We start from the raw sequence: 16,640 nt of genomic DNA on the forward strand, positions 1-16,640 counted from the left end.
GGCATAGCGCTGCTCCTTGGCATGTGCATGTGGACAGTAAAAGTGTCAGAATGACATTTACACCATTAGAACGACTAAATCTCTCTACATTACAGATACTGCTATTATGGCTTCGGATGAATCTCTCTCTCACACACACACACACACACGCACACACACACACATTCAAACACACAAGATGCCAATTGTGAAGGGAAAAGCTGTGCATTCAGTATATACTTGGCCTGACAGTTATAATTTCAGTTTTCACACAGCTTAAAGATAGGGGGTAATTAAAGTGAGAATGTTTTCCTTTCAGATTAGTTGTCCTGTCCATTTATCAGTTGTCCGACCACATGTGTACAGACGCTGGATGCCTGTGAAGCACTCACTGAAAGTCAGTCTTTCAGAAAGAGCGCCAAATTGTCTTTCCCCATTAAAAGCTGCTCTCCACCCAAACATGGCAAGCGTCTCAGCTTGACAGGCAGCTATTTTACAGGCCTGAAACATTCCTCTGCCTCTCCTAACGTCTTTTGCTGTACCCGACCTATCCCTCCCCCCGTGACTGCCAACTACAGTAGCGTCTGTTAGTACATCTCAATCAGGTCTTCATGTTGAATTGGGCTTAACTAACCCCACTCAAACAGCCATGAAATAGCAGAGAGAAAAAATGTGTCATAAATCTTTACACAGGAAAAAAACCCCTCAGACTCATAAAAAAGGAGGGTGACAAGAGTTGCCCTGATGGGCTGATCTATGTAGCCTCTCCTTTCAAAGTTACGCACAGCCATCCTTATACATGTATATCAGCCATGGGTGCTGGAGGGTCTGGTCAATGCCGGGGCCTGTTACATGCGACCCTCAGAGAAAGGGCTCCTGTGTCAGCTCCCGCCGAGTTCCTCCAATTAAAATCCTTTTTTGAGACATGGTTATGTGCGAATGCCGACACTTGACTGATTTTTTGATATACAGTCTTGGTAAGGGGCTCCGCATAAAGAAAGAAGGCACCTCATTCCTGTTTGGCAGTGGGGAGTGATTGGGGTGGTTTTGGGTTTCTGTAAAACTAACGAATCATTTAGGGTTTGCTTGATGAAAGTTTATTCTAAATATAATATATTACACCACAAATGCTTTGATTTGGCCTCAGTTTACACAACCTATGGTCACTGCATGCTTCTGGAAATATTTCTGTGCCGCTTTCAGCCTCTCAATAATACTTTTCTCACTAATTATAACCCTCACAGTAGCTCAGAAGACAGTGGCAGCTCAGTTCCTTAAAAGAGAAAAGCATAGATCACCGATCGTTTTAGTGACTCCTCCCACTTCCGCCCCACCCACTGAATCATGGCCAATCACAGGCCCATGGCTCAGACCAGATGTGTGGCTCACAGCTGCTCAGGAATTAGTGGGGTACAGCCAGTGCTCCCCTAACATTACTAATTAATCTCTTTTAGATTACTTTTATGGCTCCACATGCAGCAAGTGAGCTACCCATCCCCTGCCCTGTGATTGACCCCATCCCTGGCCATGTATCCTCTTAGCAGTGAATGAGGGGAACAGATGGGGTACAAGAATACCCCCCTTTTCTCACCCAGTTTTCAGTCTTTCTACCCCTCAATCAAATAACCGTATAACCCCCTATCCCCCATTTCTATGGACTATGACCCCTAATCTTTCTCTTCTCCATTAACAGTGCAGCTTTATTAGGCTCCTCTGTTCTAGAGAAGTGAGTGTGCGCTGCATATTAAGAATCTTTTTTTTGTTTGTTTTTTTGCAAATTGAAAGAAAGTCTTTGTTGACATCATACTGTAAAATTTAAATTATCTGATACTGTTGCTCACTATGGAGAAGATGTTTGTGTTGCTACATTTCAGTCATGATATCTTATTATTTTTTGTTCAGCATGTTTAGATTACGTAATGAATGCATTTTTAAAAAATTGATTACAATATAATGTAAAACTGACCTGGTGGAATGAATGGAGGCATTTACAATATAATGAGTGCATTTATTATGTAATTTTATGTATTTTTCATTTGTTTTTAATTTTTTACAATATCTGTATAGAGCTATTCTTATGTAGCCATAATATTAATATAAATACAAAATTCATAAAGCTAAGTTACATCGACACGCCCTTAGATGGCGATAGGTGTCTTGATTTTTTTTTTTACCATTCATTAGAGAGGATTCGTTCAGAAACACTGACTATAAAAAATTTTAAAATAAGGCACGATTGATGTGCCGCATACTAGCACACTATTATGACAGTTTTTACCATATTTTTCTATGGCAGACATAGTGTGAGTAGTGTTGTATGTTGTTCTTAATACGGGTGATTCATTGAATCATTCAGTCGATTGATTCGCAAACACTGAATCGTTCAGAAAAGAAACGACACTACTGCGTTGCTCTACTCTCCTCTCCTGTCCTCTCCTATTTTGAAGACAACGTATCTGACCAAATTGTGTCAGAACTGTAAGTTAGTCAGTATGAACTTATTGTTTATGTAACTGTTGTATGAAAGCAATCATACTGCCTACATATTAGGCTATTTCTCAGAAATGGGCCAAACCGCCAATGCTAATTAATTAATCTAACTGACGGTTTTTGAATTACGTTAGCAACGTTATAACAGATATTTTATGTTATAATGTGTGTATACTGTGTGTGTGTATGTGTGTACAGTAGACCTAAAGGTAAACATAGTACCTGGTGTGCCTATATCATGGCCATAACATTTAACTTTTACTTGTGATTTTGTGATATTGCTCAATTGCTGCTACAATGTATTTATAAGTATATGCCACTTTGCAATCATGATATCTTACATTAGCATGTTGTTCAAAACAGAATCAATTAAACTTTATATAACATTATATGGTAACACTTTAGAATAAGGTTCCATTACTTAATGTTAGTTAATGTATTAATTAACATGAACAAACAATGAATAATACATTTATTACTGTATTTATTCATCTTCGTTAGTTAATGAAAATACAGTTATTCATTGTTAGTTCATGGTAATTCACAGTGCATTAACTAAAGTTAACAAGCACAACTTTTGATTTAAATAATGCATTAGTAAATGTTGAAATTAACATGAACTAAGACTTAGAAATGCTGTAGAAGGATTGTTCTTGCTTAGTTCATGTTAACGAAAGTAGTTAACTAACATCAACTAATGGAACCTTATTCTAAAGTGTTACCCATTATATATAGGCTTCATAACAATCCAACATTGCAGGATTTTTGTAGGCCTTTAGTTAAATTGACAATTTGAGGATTAAGTTTTTCGCCCTTATATAAAATGTTTGTGTAATTAAAATAGATTCATAAAACAAGCTCTTTAGTCCCATTGAAAAAGTCCTAGTGCTTCCTTCGGCCAGTTCGTTCCTGCTTACATCGCATCCACGTCATCTTTCTTTTTTTTTTATCAAGTAGCTTCTGTATGGATTTCTTGCATTCAGTGTCTTTCTGCTTTCCAGCATGGTTTTCATTTTTGATTGTTTTGTCAGATCTAATAGGCCCATACACATACACTCACTAAAACACACACATACGATTCAGAAGAAGCATAGCAGCTGAAGTGAGCAGGGATCAAAGAGACATTGGGGATTTTTAATGGCTCCAAATGGCCATACAGTGGTGACAGTGTAGAATCAACATCCATCCATTATCTCTGCATCTGCTTGTAACTCAGCCTTCATGAACACATGCTCGGGAACACACACACACACACTAACAATCACCACACATGCATCTTTACACTCAAACACAAGCAAATACAGACAGGTACACATTCATCCAGAAAAGTGTGTCACACTTGCTCTGGGGTCCTCTGGAATCTCAGGCCCCCTCCTCGCTCTCTCGCACTCTTTTTATTGCCCCGTTTCCTCCTCCTCCTCCCTCGTTCTGTGGCGCAGAAATGTGTGAGGATCGCCACAGAGCAGCTGCTGGCAAGAGCTACAGGTTCAGGCCGAAGAGAAACACATTATCCTGTTCTAAACAGGAAATGTCTTCTTAAATAGCCATAAGTAAAGGCTTCACTGCACAGTTGGGCCCTGGAAACACACTGTTTTTTATTTCATGTCGAAAACCGGCATATGTAAACATTATCACACATAAATCTAAACAGTTATTAGTTCACAGTCTGCCTTTTACATATCTTCATAGCACAGAGAACATTTGTGCCTGGAAATGCTGTGAAGCTTATCTATATTGGTGCATTATGTGCATATACAGTTCCAGATAGTATTAACCTTTAAACTTTGGAAATGTGTGTCTTGAGAAGGCTAAAATAGTTTTAACTTAACATTCTTGTTACATTGATCCCCACAAATTACAATTTTTTGCTTTTTGAAATGTATTCCCATATGTTTTAGAAGCAAAGTAGTAAAAATTATCTTTAGGCATTGTGTACATACAATTGATTTATAAAAAAAAAAATGCACCACTTATGCACTAATAAATAATTTAATAACAATGTTAAATATAATCTTTATCAAGTCTCAAAATGATTTTGCTAGAAATTACTGATTCAAGTTTTTTGTATTTTGTTTTCCTTTTAAATCAATGTTTATTGGTTTTTAGTAAATTAAACCCAAAATAATAAATCAAATAAAAAAATAAAAAAAGGAAAGCGATTTTACTAGTGAGATATTACTAGTACTAATAAAAAGAAAATAAACCCTAATAAAATAAATAAATAAATAGGAAAAGAAAATACAACTCATTGCACTGCAACAGGATAAACAAAATAAAAGTGTGTGTGTATATATATATATATATATATATATATATATATATATATATATATACACACACACACACACACACACACACACATAAATATACAAAAGGGAAAGTAGATAAGAAAAATGCATTAAAAAATTGCATTTCAATGTTATTTAGGCAAAATAGTACAGGATTTTAATATCATGTTTATCATTATCAAACATAAAAGTTTATCACTATCGCCCAGAATTTTTATGTCAGTGAATCTCTATTTCCATATGAAATATAAATCACATTGCAGACACACTTCAATATTTAAATTGTTTCTCATTGGCAGAGATGAGATTAAATAAACTTTAGAGTTCCTGCTTCTTGGAGACCCTGGAAATCTCACATTTCCTTTAGAGATCTCAGCAATAACTCAAACATGCTCGGATTTTCTAAGATATCAAAACCTGGTATTCAAAAGTGATTTCTATATGGATTTCTCGTCAAATTCTACTACGACCAAATGAAAAGTTTAAAAATGTAGTTAAACGATTTTAAATGTTTAAAGATTGTGAGTAAAAAAAAAATGAATGAATCATTCACAATAATAGATAGAAAACATTTTTAAGAGTAGCTTAAGTGTCTAAATACTTTTTGGGTCGGCTGTGCTTGTGTATTTTTTGTTTGCCGCTTATGAGCTGCAAATGGCCCTGGTTTTGTGTTCGCCTGCCCATGAGTGAGCGGCCTGCACACATACAGTGGCTATCCACATGAAAGCCTTCAATGTCTCCACAATCTTGCCTTTGTTCTTACACTGGTCTGATCAAGGGCAGTCTTTGTGAGCTCCCTGTGCCCTGTCTGCGTCTACTTTCAAGGGGATATTTCTCTTCCATATCTACCCCTTTGCTTTCTTCTCTCTCTGAAATTTAGCTCGGTAATTCTTGGCTTTTTCCAGGTAAATGAAAAAAGAGGGCCATGCGATTGATGTGTTTGGCGGTTGTAGGGGACGCGGTGGTGTGGAAAGAGGAAAGTGGTTGAGGAATAAGGCCGTGTCTTCCCTTTGTCATTACATCCTCCTCCCCATTTGTTTTCTTTTTCAAGTGTCCTCAAACAACAGCGTGGCTCTCTTTTTTTTTTTGTAATGTAATGGTGCTGCTTATTTGCTGTGAGTCATTGACTTTGTGCCAAAGTCACATTTTCCAGTGAGTTTTGAGCTGTAAACCGCATCAAAGGAGGGGTGGGGTGGGGGTCATTCCTACAGTGAGTGTAAATATTTGGGCATGGAACTCATAGTGGGTGGCACTTTGTGTTCACGAGAGAGGAGTGGCATTGCCCTTGGACACAGAGAGATAAAACCGTTCCCCTCTGTGCTCCGGCACAGGAACCAACCCTTTACCCAGCTCTCCTTCACTGCTTAATTAGCTCTTATGAAATTAGATGAAGCCTGCAGATAGACCTCAAGGGGAATAACTAGTGCTCTGGGTCTCATTGCGGTGACCCAATATTCTGATCAGGGCCTGATTCATGAAAAATCTTAAGATTTGCTACTAGTTACAAAATTCTAAGAAAATTCTTAGAAACCTGGGTGTTTCCTCTTAAAATTAAAGAAAAGATCCTACTAAAGGAAAAAATAATTCAGAAACCATCTCAACTCTTAAAAGAGGTCTTAAAGGGTTAGTTCACCCAAAAATGAAAATTATGTTATGTAATAGACCTCCGTTAATCTTCGGAACACATTTTAAGATATTTTAGATTTAGTCCGAGAGCTTTCTGACCCTCTATTGAAAATGTATGTACGGTATACCGTCCATGTCCAGAAAGGTAGTAAAAACATCATCAAAGTAGTCCATGTGACATCAGAGGGTCAATTTGTTGAAGCATCGAAAATACATTTTGGTCCTAAAATAACATAAATTATGACTTTATTCAGTATTGTCTTCTCTTCCGGGTCTGTCGTGAGCGCGTTCAAGGCGCTGCTGACGTGTTTTCTGGTGCGCCCAATAACAAAGATAACACGTCAGCAGCATTGTACGTCAAAAAAACGATTTGGACATATATCAGAGTATTTTGTACCAAATACACACTTCCGGGTTTCTAACACTTTTCGGAAAGTTTTTTTCAATCGTGGCTCTTCATTACGTAATGAATGGTGGAACTCCTAATATGGGCAATTCTCCCAGATCTAAAAATCTAATCAGTTTGGATAATAAGGTATCTCTAATTATTTAAGTCTTTTGAAGTGCCCACGATTGTGATTTTGAAAAAAAAGTAATTTCACTCTCCTTAAGCCACACAATTTGAGGTACCACTCTTACATCACAAATTGTATGGGAAGATTTACATTTTTTATTTAAATTTCTAGTCCGAGAAGCTTTACAATTCGAAACACGCAACAAGTAATTAGTTATGCCGCAGTTTAATACTCAAAGTTAGAGGCTAAGTATGAGCGATACTAGTAGTAGTGATTTGGCTAGCACTACTAATAAATGTAAAATGCACATTGATAAAAAAAGCTTCTATAAAAACCAGCAAGATGTAGTGAACATTCGTGCCCTGAACATCCTAAAATTGATTCAACTGCACCCTAAAGCAGTGTTGTACATAACCACTACCATAGTCTATATCTAGACAAAAGGAAAATCAGACCTCGGTTTGTCTACAGGGACTGTTTAGCGCAGTTGAAGCCTGTTCTGTCAATAACTATGATTATCAGCTTGCTGAGGTCATGCTACAGAAAGAAGAGGGGCCTTGGGGTGTCAGAGGTGGGGCGCATTTGCCCGCAAGGTATATGGACCTGCACTTCTACAACATGTGGGTGTACTTATATGCGACCTTACCAGAGTCACCCCAAGCCCTGCCTACCAGGGCTCTAATCATAGTCTCCATGTCCTCAAGCTATGTGGTCAGCAGACATTCTGGCTGCAGAAGAGAAACTTCAGCTGCCCGCATAATTTTCTCCCTTTTTAGCTGAATCTTGCGGGTGACCTCGGCCTGGCCTCTCGCTCAACCCAGCCTCCGCACGTCTAGCACCCCACCAAAACAACGTTAAGTTCTCTCTTGCTCAGAGACTCCAGTCCAACGTAGACTTCCAGAGTTCAGCCAATCGTTTTGTATCAAGGCAATAAATCTGAATTGTTATTGTTCGGCCTACTATTAGCAAGCCAGTACACGTCTGTGCGTCAGAGCACGCTGCATGCGCGAGCCACAGGTTGCACATTTGGTTTTAATTGCGGCCGTTTCAGTCCAGGGCAAATGGAAAGCACATGGAAACCCCTCCACCTGCCTTGAGTCAGCTACTGACAGAAACACAGCAAATCACACTGACAAGAGGAAGGGAAGCACTGAAAGAGAGAGAGAAAAAACGATAGTGAGTTGATAGAGGGCGTGCAGTGAATAATTAATGATGGATCTGAAAGGAAAATAATCTTTAAAAGGTAACGGAGAACAATTAAGGCTTCAAGACTAATGAAGTTCAAGCAGGCAAGTTTGTGCAGGTAGGGGGCGCTGTACGGTCTGGGTTTTTCATTGGCCACACAGGATCCTTGTGTGCAGTTTGGAAATATGCCTATGCCTATGCCTGGCTTCCTTGATAAGAAACACATGCAATTCGGACAAAGAGACTCCTCTTGTATGATTCCCTCTGCTGAGGTGAGAACATAAACAGGCCAATTCAAATTAAAGAAGCCGGTGTCAAAATATTTAAAAACCCACCCAACCTGGGCTAAACCGATTTCAACAGAAACAAGACCGCTGCCTTCTGAGATACCGGCCTAGATGCATGACAAAAAAGACTCTTTGATCTGGCAACAGAAGCAAGAGCTGAAAACTGTTTTATGGAGAGATAAAACAGTAAGGTGATTACAAAGAGTAAGAAAAAATATGACAGATTTCCATCAGCTTCTTGTTATCAGAAAGGCTTTGAATGACCTTGATATGCAGTTCAAATCAAGCACTGTGTTTTATGTGAGAGTGATTCCTGCATTTCATACTTTGAACCTTTACTGTTTAAAGGTCACTGGCATTTCTACATTCCACGCATAATGCATGCTTTTATCATATGTGGAGCATCCTGTGTTGTGTTGTGTTACTGCTTACAGAGGCAGACGGCTATCATGTGTGAGGTTAAAATGTTTTTACAACTAAAAATAGTGTCTGCGGGAAAAAAAAATGTGTGTTTGCTGACAAGTTTCATTCATGCTGGGTTTGACTAACTGTATGAACAAGCAACCTTTTACAAGCCACAGATTTGAAAAGTTCTTGGAAGCTTTTTGGAAATTGGAAGCCACATACTTTTTCCAAGTCTGTCACATAAAGCATATTCCGCACATTGACATACAACGTGCTTGTGGGTTACAAATACTTCAATTTTTAATTTATCTTTCCAAGACAGGCTTGTAAACAGTATTTGCCTGTTTCCGCATCAGAAAAATATATATTAGTATTTTATTACTGTGACAGAGTACAGTAATTTTGACTTTATTTCTCACAGTTGCATCTTTATTTCACATACATTTTTGTTTATATCTCACAGACAATTGACACAATTTCAGTATCTCATGATTATAACTGCTATAAGTGTGATGACTATATTTTAAAATGTGAGTTTATAGCTCACAACTTCAACTTTATTGCTCATAACTGCAAATTTATTGTAATTGTAGCTTCATTTTAGAATGTGATTTTACATCAGTAGCAATTTTTTAAATACTATAACTCACAATATAATTTTAAAAAATCACAATTTTAACATTTTACTTTAAAATTATACATTTGTTTCTTCCAGTTATGACTTTACACATCAAAAACTATATTTCACAGTTGTGGAATTGTGATTTCTCATAATGTCACATTACCTAGGTAATTACAATTGTGACTATATTTTAAACTGTGACCTTGCATCTCATAGTTGCGACTATATCATACTTTAACTCCTAGTTTCTTGTAACAGTGACTTTACATCTCTTTATATATTTATATCTATGTTGTTAGATTTCACAGCAACTTTATTTCACATAACTGCATCTTTATCATGTGACTTTAATTTAAAATAACTGCATCTCACAATAACTAACTTGCAATAAGATTTTATATTTAAAAAGAAAAAGTAATTTATACTCTAACAGTGTAAATTCATTTCTTGTGATTGTGACTTAATATATCAAAATTTGACTATTTCACAGTTGTGATTTCTAATAACTGCAGATTTACAGAGTCTTATTTAACTACATTAAAACTGGAGTAGTTGCTGCATTTTTATCTGGCTGCAATTTGTGTAAACTAGATTTCAGATTAATTGGTGGGCACAAGGGGCATCCTGCACCAATCAGAAGCCATTTAGTGCTCATCTCCCATCTCATTTAGGGTCATTTAACTCCATACCTAAGACCACTCTTCCCCGTACACAAACCCTCCCGCTCCCTTCAACTCTTCTGAGGTCACAGCCAGCCTACCAAATGAGTTTCAAATGTTCATGTTATTTATGATTAGGTATCAATTCACTCTACAAATCCCTTGCAGATGTTTTTGTCACTGCAATCCTCTTCCACATACATAGGCTTGTGTGTGTGTGTGTGTGTGTGTGTGTGTGTGTGCGCGTGTGTTAGAGAGAGAGGGTCTTGTATGAATTATACATACAGCAGGTGTTACTGTTTACCACTAAGCCTTGAGCCTGGGTTATACATCACAGGCGTGGCAGTATCATCTCAGTTCAGGCACAGACGAAAATACATTTACAGTCTGACCCACCCTCAAAAAGGAAAATCAACAAGAACTGCTAAAGTTTGTTGAACAAATCAACAAAAACAATGATTGAATGAGAATTTCAACTAATAAATCAATATTGAATTTTATTTTATTTATACTCTACATTTTATATCATTGCTCCTTTTCCCCTTTTTTTAAATTCTTATTCATTGACTTGGATATTTATACAGTTAAATAGAACACAAACCAAATCATCTTGCTGTTGTTTCAGCCTGCACTATACTTTAACACCAGTAGGGGGGGTCGTCACTGTGGCTTTCTATTTTTCATACTCTTATTTTTGATGTGATTGTTGATGTTATTTTAAATTCTATTTTAGATTAGATTTTAGATTTTTTTAACATGGAATCAGAAAACCTTTGAAACAATGACATTCAATCCCTCTTATTTTTCACCCCTCCTGCCTTCATTCTAATTAAGTCCACATTCACATATCCAGGGATGGATCCTGATGGATAAAATAATCCCCTCCCACTATATTTCACTTAGAATATCCTGTTTATCTCAGATATATTTCAAATAATAGAATTGTAAACATGAGCTTGTTGCTTTGAGACTTTTGCACTTTAACGTGAACAACATTTATTTTATGTTTTTAGAGTAATTTAAGCTGGACATGCAATTATGTCTTTCTTCATAAAAGTAGGTTTAATAGTAATGTGACTGTGAATTTAAGAAGAGGGACTGAATGTTGCAGGCCTCACCATTCGACTCATTATACAATTCCCCTGTGGCCTCCCCTAGAACATCTCTCTTACTGAAACTTACCCTTTCAGATCTCATCAGTCATAGGTTACCCCCACTGACAGGTCTGCCTTGAGATTGACGCACACATCTTTAAACACACATACACTTCCTTATTGCTTCTTCCCTGTAAGGCATTCACAGTCAAGCTAAAGACACACCACACACATACACCGGTGTCCTTTGGGGTCCTCCACACGCCAGGTCTGTGCAGTTCTGAGAGGCTGAGACAGGACTTAAGGCTCAAAGGACATGAGGAAGAGAGCACACATGACCTTCCCCAAACCCTTTTTCCCTTTGCCTCAACATCTGGTTTGGTTATCCCTATCCCTGCCTGTGATCGCACTCATACAGACACTACCTCAACAAAACACACATGCACACACATGTGCACCACCTCTTGCCCTCCGTCCATTAATCGTATCGGCCACATCATGCCCTCTGCTTTCGCTGTGATTGGTAAAGTAAACCCAAGACGTGAAAATGATGAATGAGCTGCTCTGCTACGGAAACGACAGTCGAGCAGAACCTCAACCTCAGCCAGACCCCACTGTGCCGACCCCACTCTTCTCCCAGAAACCCTTTTCTCCCAATAGGGAAGACACACCTGTCCTCCTTACATGTCACAACGGTTTACAGGCAGGAGTTTTTCAGCCTTTTATTGGAAGCATCTGAGTCGAAGCCTTGTTAGAGACAGGACCTGCGAAAGGCCATTACTGCTTCCAAAAACAGCATCTTACAGTAAATGCAGTTAATTTGAGACCAATTATGATAAACTCTGCACCACTTTTGTTTCTCAGTAGAAAAAAAAAAGTCTCAAGATGATGCATTTTCGTCATTAGATTTTTTTTCAGTAGTGCGGTGGATTGTAATGATTCGGTGGGATGAGAGCATTGCGCTGTCGTTGTGAATAATAAAAACATCAACTAACTGTTGTCTCGAAAGACAATGTGGGGTTCATTTTCAGCCATCTTGTCGTCAACAATCACACTGTTATTTCTCAGCCTAAACACACCACACACTGCCGCAGCTTTCGCCTAGAACGATGATCATCTCACTGAACCGTAATTCTGTCCCTTGAATTTCACTGAGGCTGTAATAATTAAGAACAGTACACAATCACTGAATGAAAGTTGAGATGTAGATGAAGCTGATGCACTACAAATGCTATACAAAACAATAATCCATATAGCCTGTGTGTGTTTGTTTAATTATACTACATTTATTTATTTTCTTGCCTTAGTTCATAGAGTTATTCAAGTTTTTGTTTTACTCCCAAAAAAATAAAAAAACACATGCAGATCCGTAGCATTTACCCCATCTTTGATGTACGCTTGATGTTGATTTGTGTAAATATAAAATCCCCAAAATGTTTTATAGCAACAGCTGACCTCAGCTGACTCCGAAAGAAGCACTCGTTCGTCAGTCAAATTTTAATTAGCCATCAGCAGTTTTATGCCTGGCTGAGTGCATAGTTGCGCGCGCAGACTAGACTACAGAGCCGGAGAGAAAAACTTTGGTACAACAAACATGGATTATACAGACCTAGCTCACGTTTCGTCCTTGTGAGTTTCTGAAACCACACATGAAAATTCCCGTGTGTGCCGTGCCAAGTTCTGACAGACAAATTTGTCCGGTACGGTGTCGTTCACACAGCATAGGCCTGTTAACTGAAAAGGCGGTTATGATTCGTGTGAATTCGATTAGAGAAAGCTATTGAGAAGCCTGTGAATTTGTTTACAGAATGCTGTTGTCCCACCAACAGTGTATAAAGGTAGCCGCATTAAGTATTAATCACCCTAATATAAGATTGACAAGCATTCTGCTGTTGTATGAACATGGCCATATCTTTTTATATAAGTTTCTGAACACAGCACAGGCTTTACCAATGTGTAAATGTGGACGGGGTTTGTATTAATAAGTTTGTGCTTCTGATATCAAAGAGCCAATAACTTCAGAACTAGTCTTTTTATCTTATTAGTTATTGGTTCTTTGAGTTATAGTATGCTTTATACAATTAACTATTTGAATAGGTCAAGTAAATCATTGATTTCTCATGATATGTCCCCTGTAAGGTAATTAATGAAAGATTTTTTTAAAAGTGATCTAAGACTTTATGAAATTAGATACTGTATGAAAAATATATTGTAGATTAACTTTCAGTGTTAAAAAGGAATTAATAAATGATCGATCCAAAACATTTATTATTAAATTAGTTATTTTATTCTGAGACAATATTACATTATGTTTCTCACTTTTAGCAACACACAGATTAATCCATATTGTAGGAATTTTTAGGGAGTCAGAAAAATGCATCGTTTTTTGACACACATGATGTCTGTCTTCCCCCAGGAATCATCCGGTGAGACTTCATGGGGATTCTTTGGATAAAATCGTATTGTCATCATAAAAGTCGTATCAGTTTAAATGGAGAGGTTCAAACTCTGGTTTGCTTTTTATTCTCTGTTGCGCTGCTCTCTGTTCTGTACATGCATGTTGAGTCAATGTATCGTAATACATCCCCAGGAATCATAATTATATTAGTTTGAATAGATGTCAGGGGTGTGCATGTGTGTGTTGGGGGTGGTGGTGAGGGGGGGTTAGAGAGGGAGGCTCATCCCATTTTGTGGAAATGCTGAAACTCCAGGAGGTCTGACAGCCAATTAAATAAGCACCAATCCAGCTCCACCCTACCCCCACCCACCCACCCTTAGCTCCAAGACCCCCTGCACCTCCTATTCAACACTCATTCCTCACTCAGAGAGGCAGACAGAGAAAAAGCGAGATAGTGAGACTAAAGGAGTGAGAGACCAAGGGAAAGAGAGATCTCTATTGTCATCACTGTCTGTCAGTCATAGCCATGGGCCTTGGAGGTAAAGCAGATAGACCAAAGAGCAGAGAAAGGCCATTGAGTCTTCGGATATGTTCGGTACCTTACAAGCCTGTGGGGTGTTTTTGGTGGGGATTCAGCAGAGGAAAGAATTCGGCTTAAAAAAAAAAACAGTCACTGGCCAGGACACCTGTAAGGCCGGAGAAACTGATTGACCCCAGCACATTTTTATAATATGATAAGCAGCAGAGGCAGAAGATAGTTTTCGGAAGTAATTTTGATCTGTGTCAAATCAGTCTTAAAACCAAATTTTCTTGGATAGCCTGAATAATTTTTATTTTATATAAAACTAAACACTTTTATGACAAGCATTACTCTCAGAAGGAAAGAAGAGAAAGTGACTTGCAGATCTGTTTGTGCCAATCTTTCACGGAAATTTTTATTGCTGTCAAAACATTTGTAAAGGGCTTAAAAGTGTGTGTGTGTGTGGGGGGTAAAGACAGAATGAGAAACAGAAAAGAAAGAATTTAGCATTGCATTAAATGTTCCCCAGATCAGTCTCCGATTATCAGTCAATATATCAATACAATGAAAAAGTCTTAAAGTGTAGTGAATGGACATTCATCATGGCCACTGCACCATTAGAATCTGCAGTTAGTCTGTTCACATCCTCCGGTCATTACATGCAGAGCTCAGACAACCACAGGAAACTGAAAACTATGAAGAGAGAAACCCCACACAAGAGAAAACATGTTCAGGAACAGTATCACTCAGTTGTATTCTGTGTTTGGCAGTCTTCTAAAACTGCTTCAGTACTGATACAGTGCAACTTTGAAAAAATTAAACTTGCAGTGCGGAGCCAGGGTCATTGAAAACCACATATTTTAGAGTTGTGACAAAAACATTGGGTAAAAACAGACATGCTTCTGGTTTGACTTATTTCATTACCTACAGAGTATGCTTGGGTTAATTTTGTGATGTTTTTAACATGTGTTTACCATTTTATGTATTAAGAGTTTAATCTGAAATCACACCCTATTTGTCAAAAGAAAAGAAAGAAAGAAACGGAATGAGAACGCATTTCCTTTTTTTTTTAATATTAAGTTACGTTGCTTTAAATATGTTTAAATCCATAGCCAAAATAACCAAAGAAGAAGAAAAAAACACATTTCCAGAAAGGATTTAGAAATGTATTTGGATTTACTTTAAAAGGCCGGTTGAATGAGCACGGCGTCAGACTTGTGTTTAACCGGCTCTCCTGTGCTTTACAGGGCAGGATTCTGTCGACTGATAGCCGCTGTTTTCTGGACGTTCGATAGACCTATGGCAAGGGAACATTATTTAAAACATCGAGTTTGTGAGCTTTAGAATAAGTTTATCATATATATAAAAATAATAATTTACGAATAGTCCTAATACAATAGTTGTTATTAAAAGGCTAGTAATTTATAGCCTATATATATATATTTATATAATCTTATTATAATCAACTTATTATAATCTATATTGGTGGCATTGTTGTAAACTTGCTGAATACACATCGACTGTTTTTGACCATTTCAACAACAAACAAAAAAAAAGGGAAAAAAAGAAAGCATTTGCTTAAGTTTTGAGTTTGACGATTTTCCGTCATGTCTCCACTTTAAATAGCCAGCTGCAAGTTCTTTGTCTTCGGTTGGCCTCCAATATTTCTTATAAATCCATAATGAATTTTAGAAGGCGTTTTGAAGTGATATTTTAGTTCTCAGCTGGACACCTCAGACACAAAGGGAAAGGTATGAGGCATGCCTCAGGGGGGCGAGAGAGTCTCCTGCCTGAGAGTTCAGAGTTTTCCATAGAGCCCTTACGATTATGGATGGACCTTCTGTCTTTATACGGGTCGGCCTGAATTAGGCTACATATAAATATAGGGGAAACACTGTAAAATCAGTTTTATTAACAGTGAACCAACAAACACATAGGCTATCAGTAATATTTATAGCCTTATATTTCTGCATATCCAATAGTCTAAGATATGGTATTTTAAGAGGTTCGTGAACTAATTCCTGGCCACAATTTTCAATTTACTAAGTTAGAATTTTTTTAAAAGGACTTCATAAAAAAGAATAAACGTAAAATAAATAAATACTTGAGTAAATATTTATTATTTATTTTTCTTATCGCTTTGCCCTAAGCATTGAATCCTTGGTAAACTGCTTTCATAACAACACAAGCTATATGAGCATTTAAAATGTCACACATTAACTTCTCTTATATCTTCTACGCGTGTTAACAGTCCACAAGAATACAAACAAATAAATTAAAGTTGACTTGTTGGTAGGCCTAATTGTAAAATGGCCTTAGTCTATATTTTATGTTTAGGTCTATGTATAAAATCACCACATTTTAATTTATATTAAAAAAATAAACTGGATTAGAATATTAAGAACAAAATCAAAGTCTTTTCGGAAGCTTTTCTAATGGTTCTACACTATAAACATCCCAACTACAGTTGGCAGCGCGATGTATTGTCAATGAAGTGAAAAGACTGATAACACGGACTATATGAGAGGCCCTGTACTGGCCAGCAGCCTGCATAAATTAATGAATGTTTTAT

The sequence above is a fragment of the Carassius gibelio genome, chromosome B12 (genome assembly GCF_023724105.1).
Source record: "Carassius gibelio isolate Cgi1373 ecotype wild population from Czech Republic chromosome B12, carGib1.2-hapl.c, whole genome shotgun sequence".
NCBI classification, from domain to species: Eukaryota; Metazoa; Chordata; class Actinopteri; order Cypriniformes; family Cyprinidae; genus Carassius; species Carassius gibelio.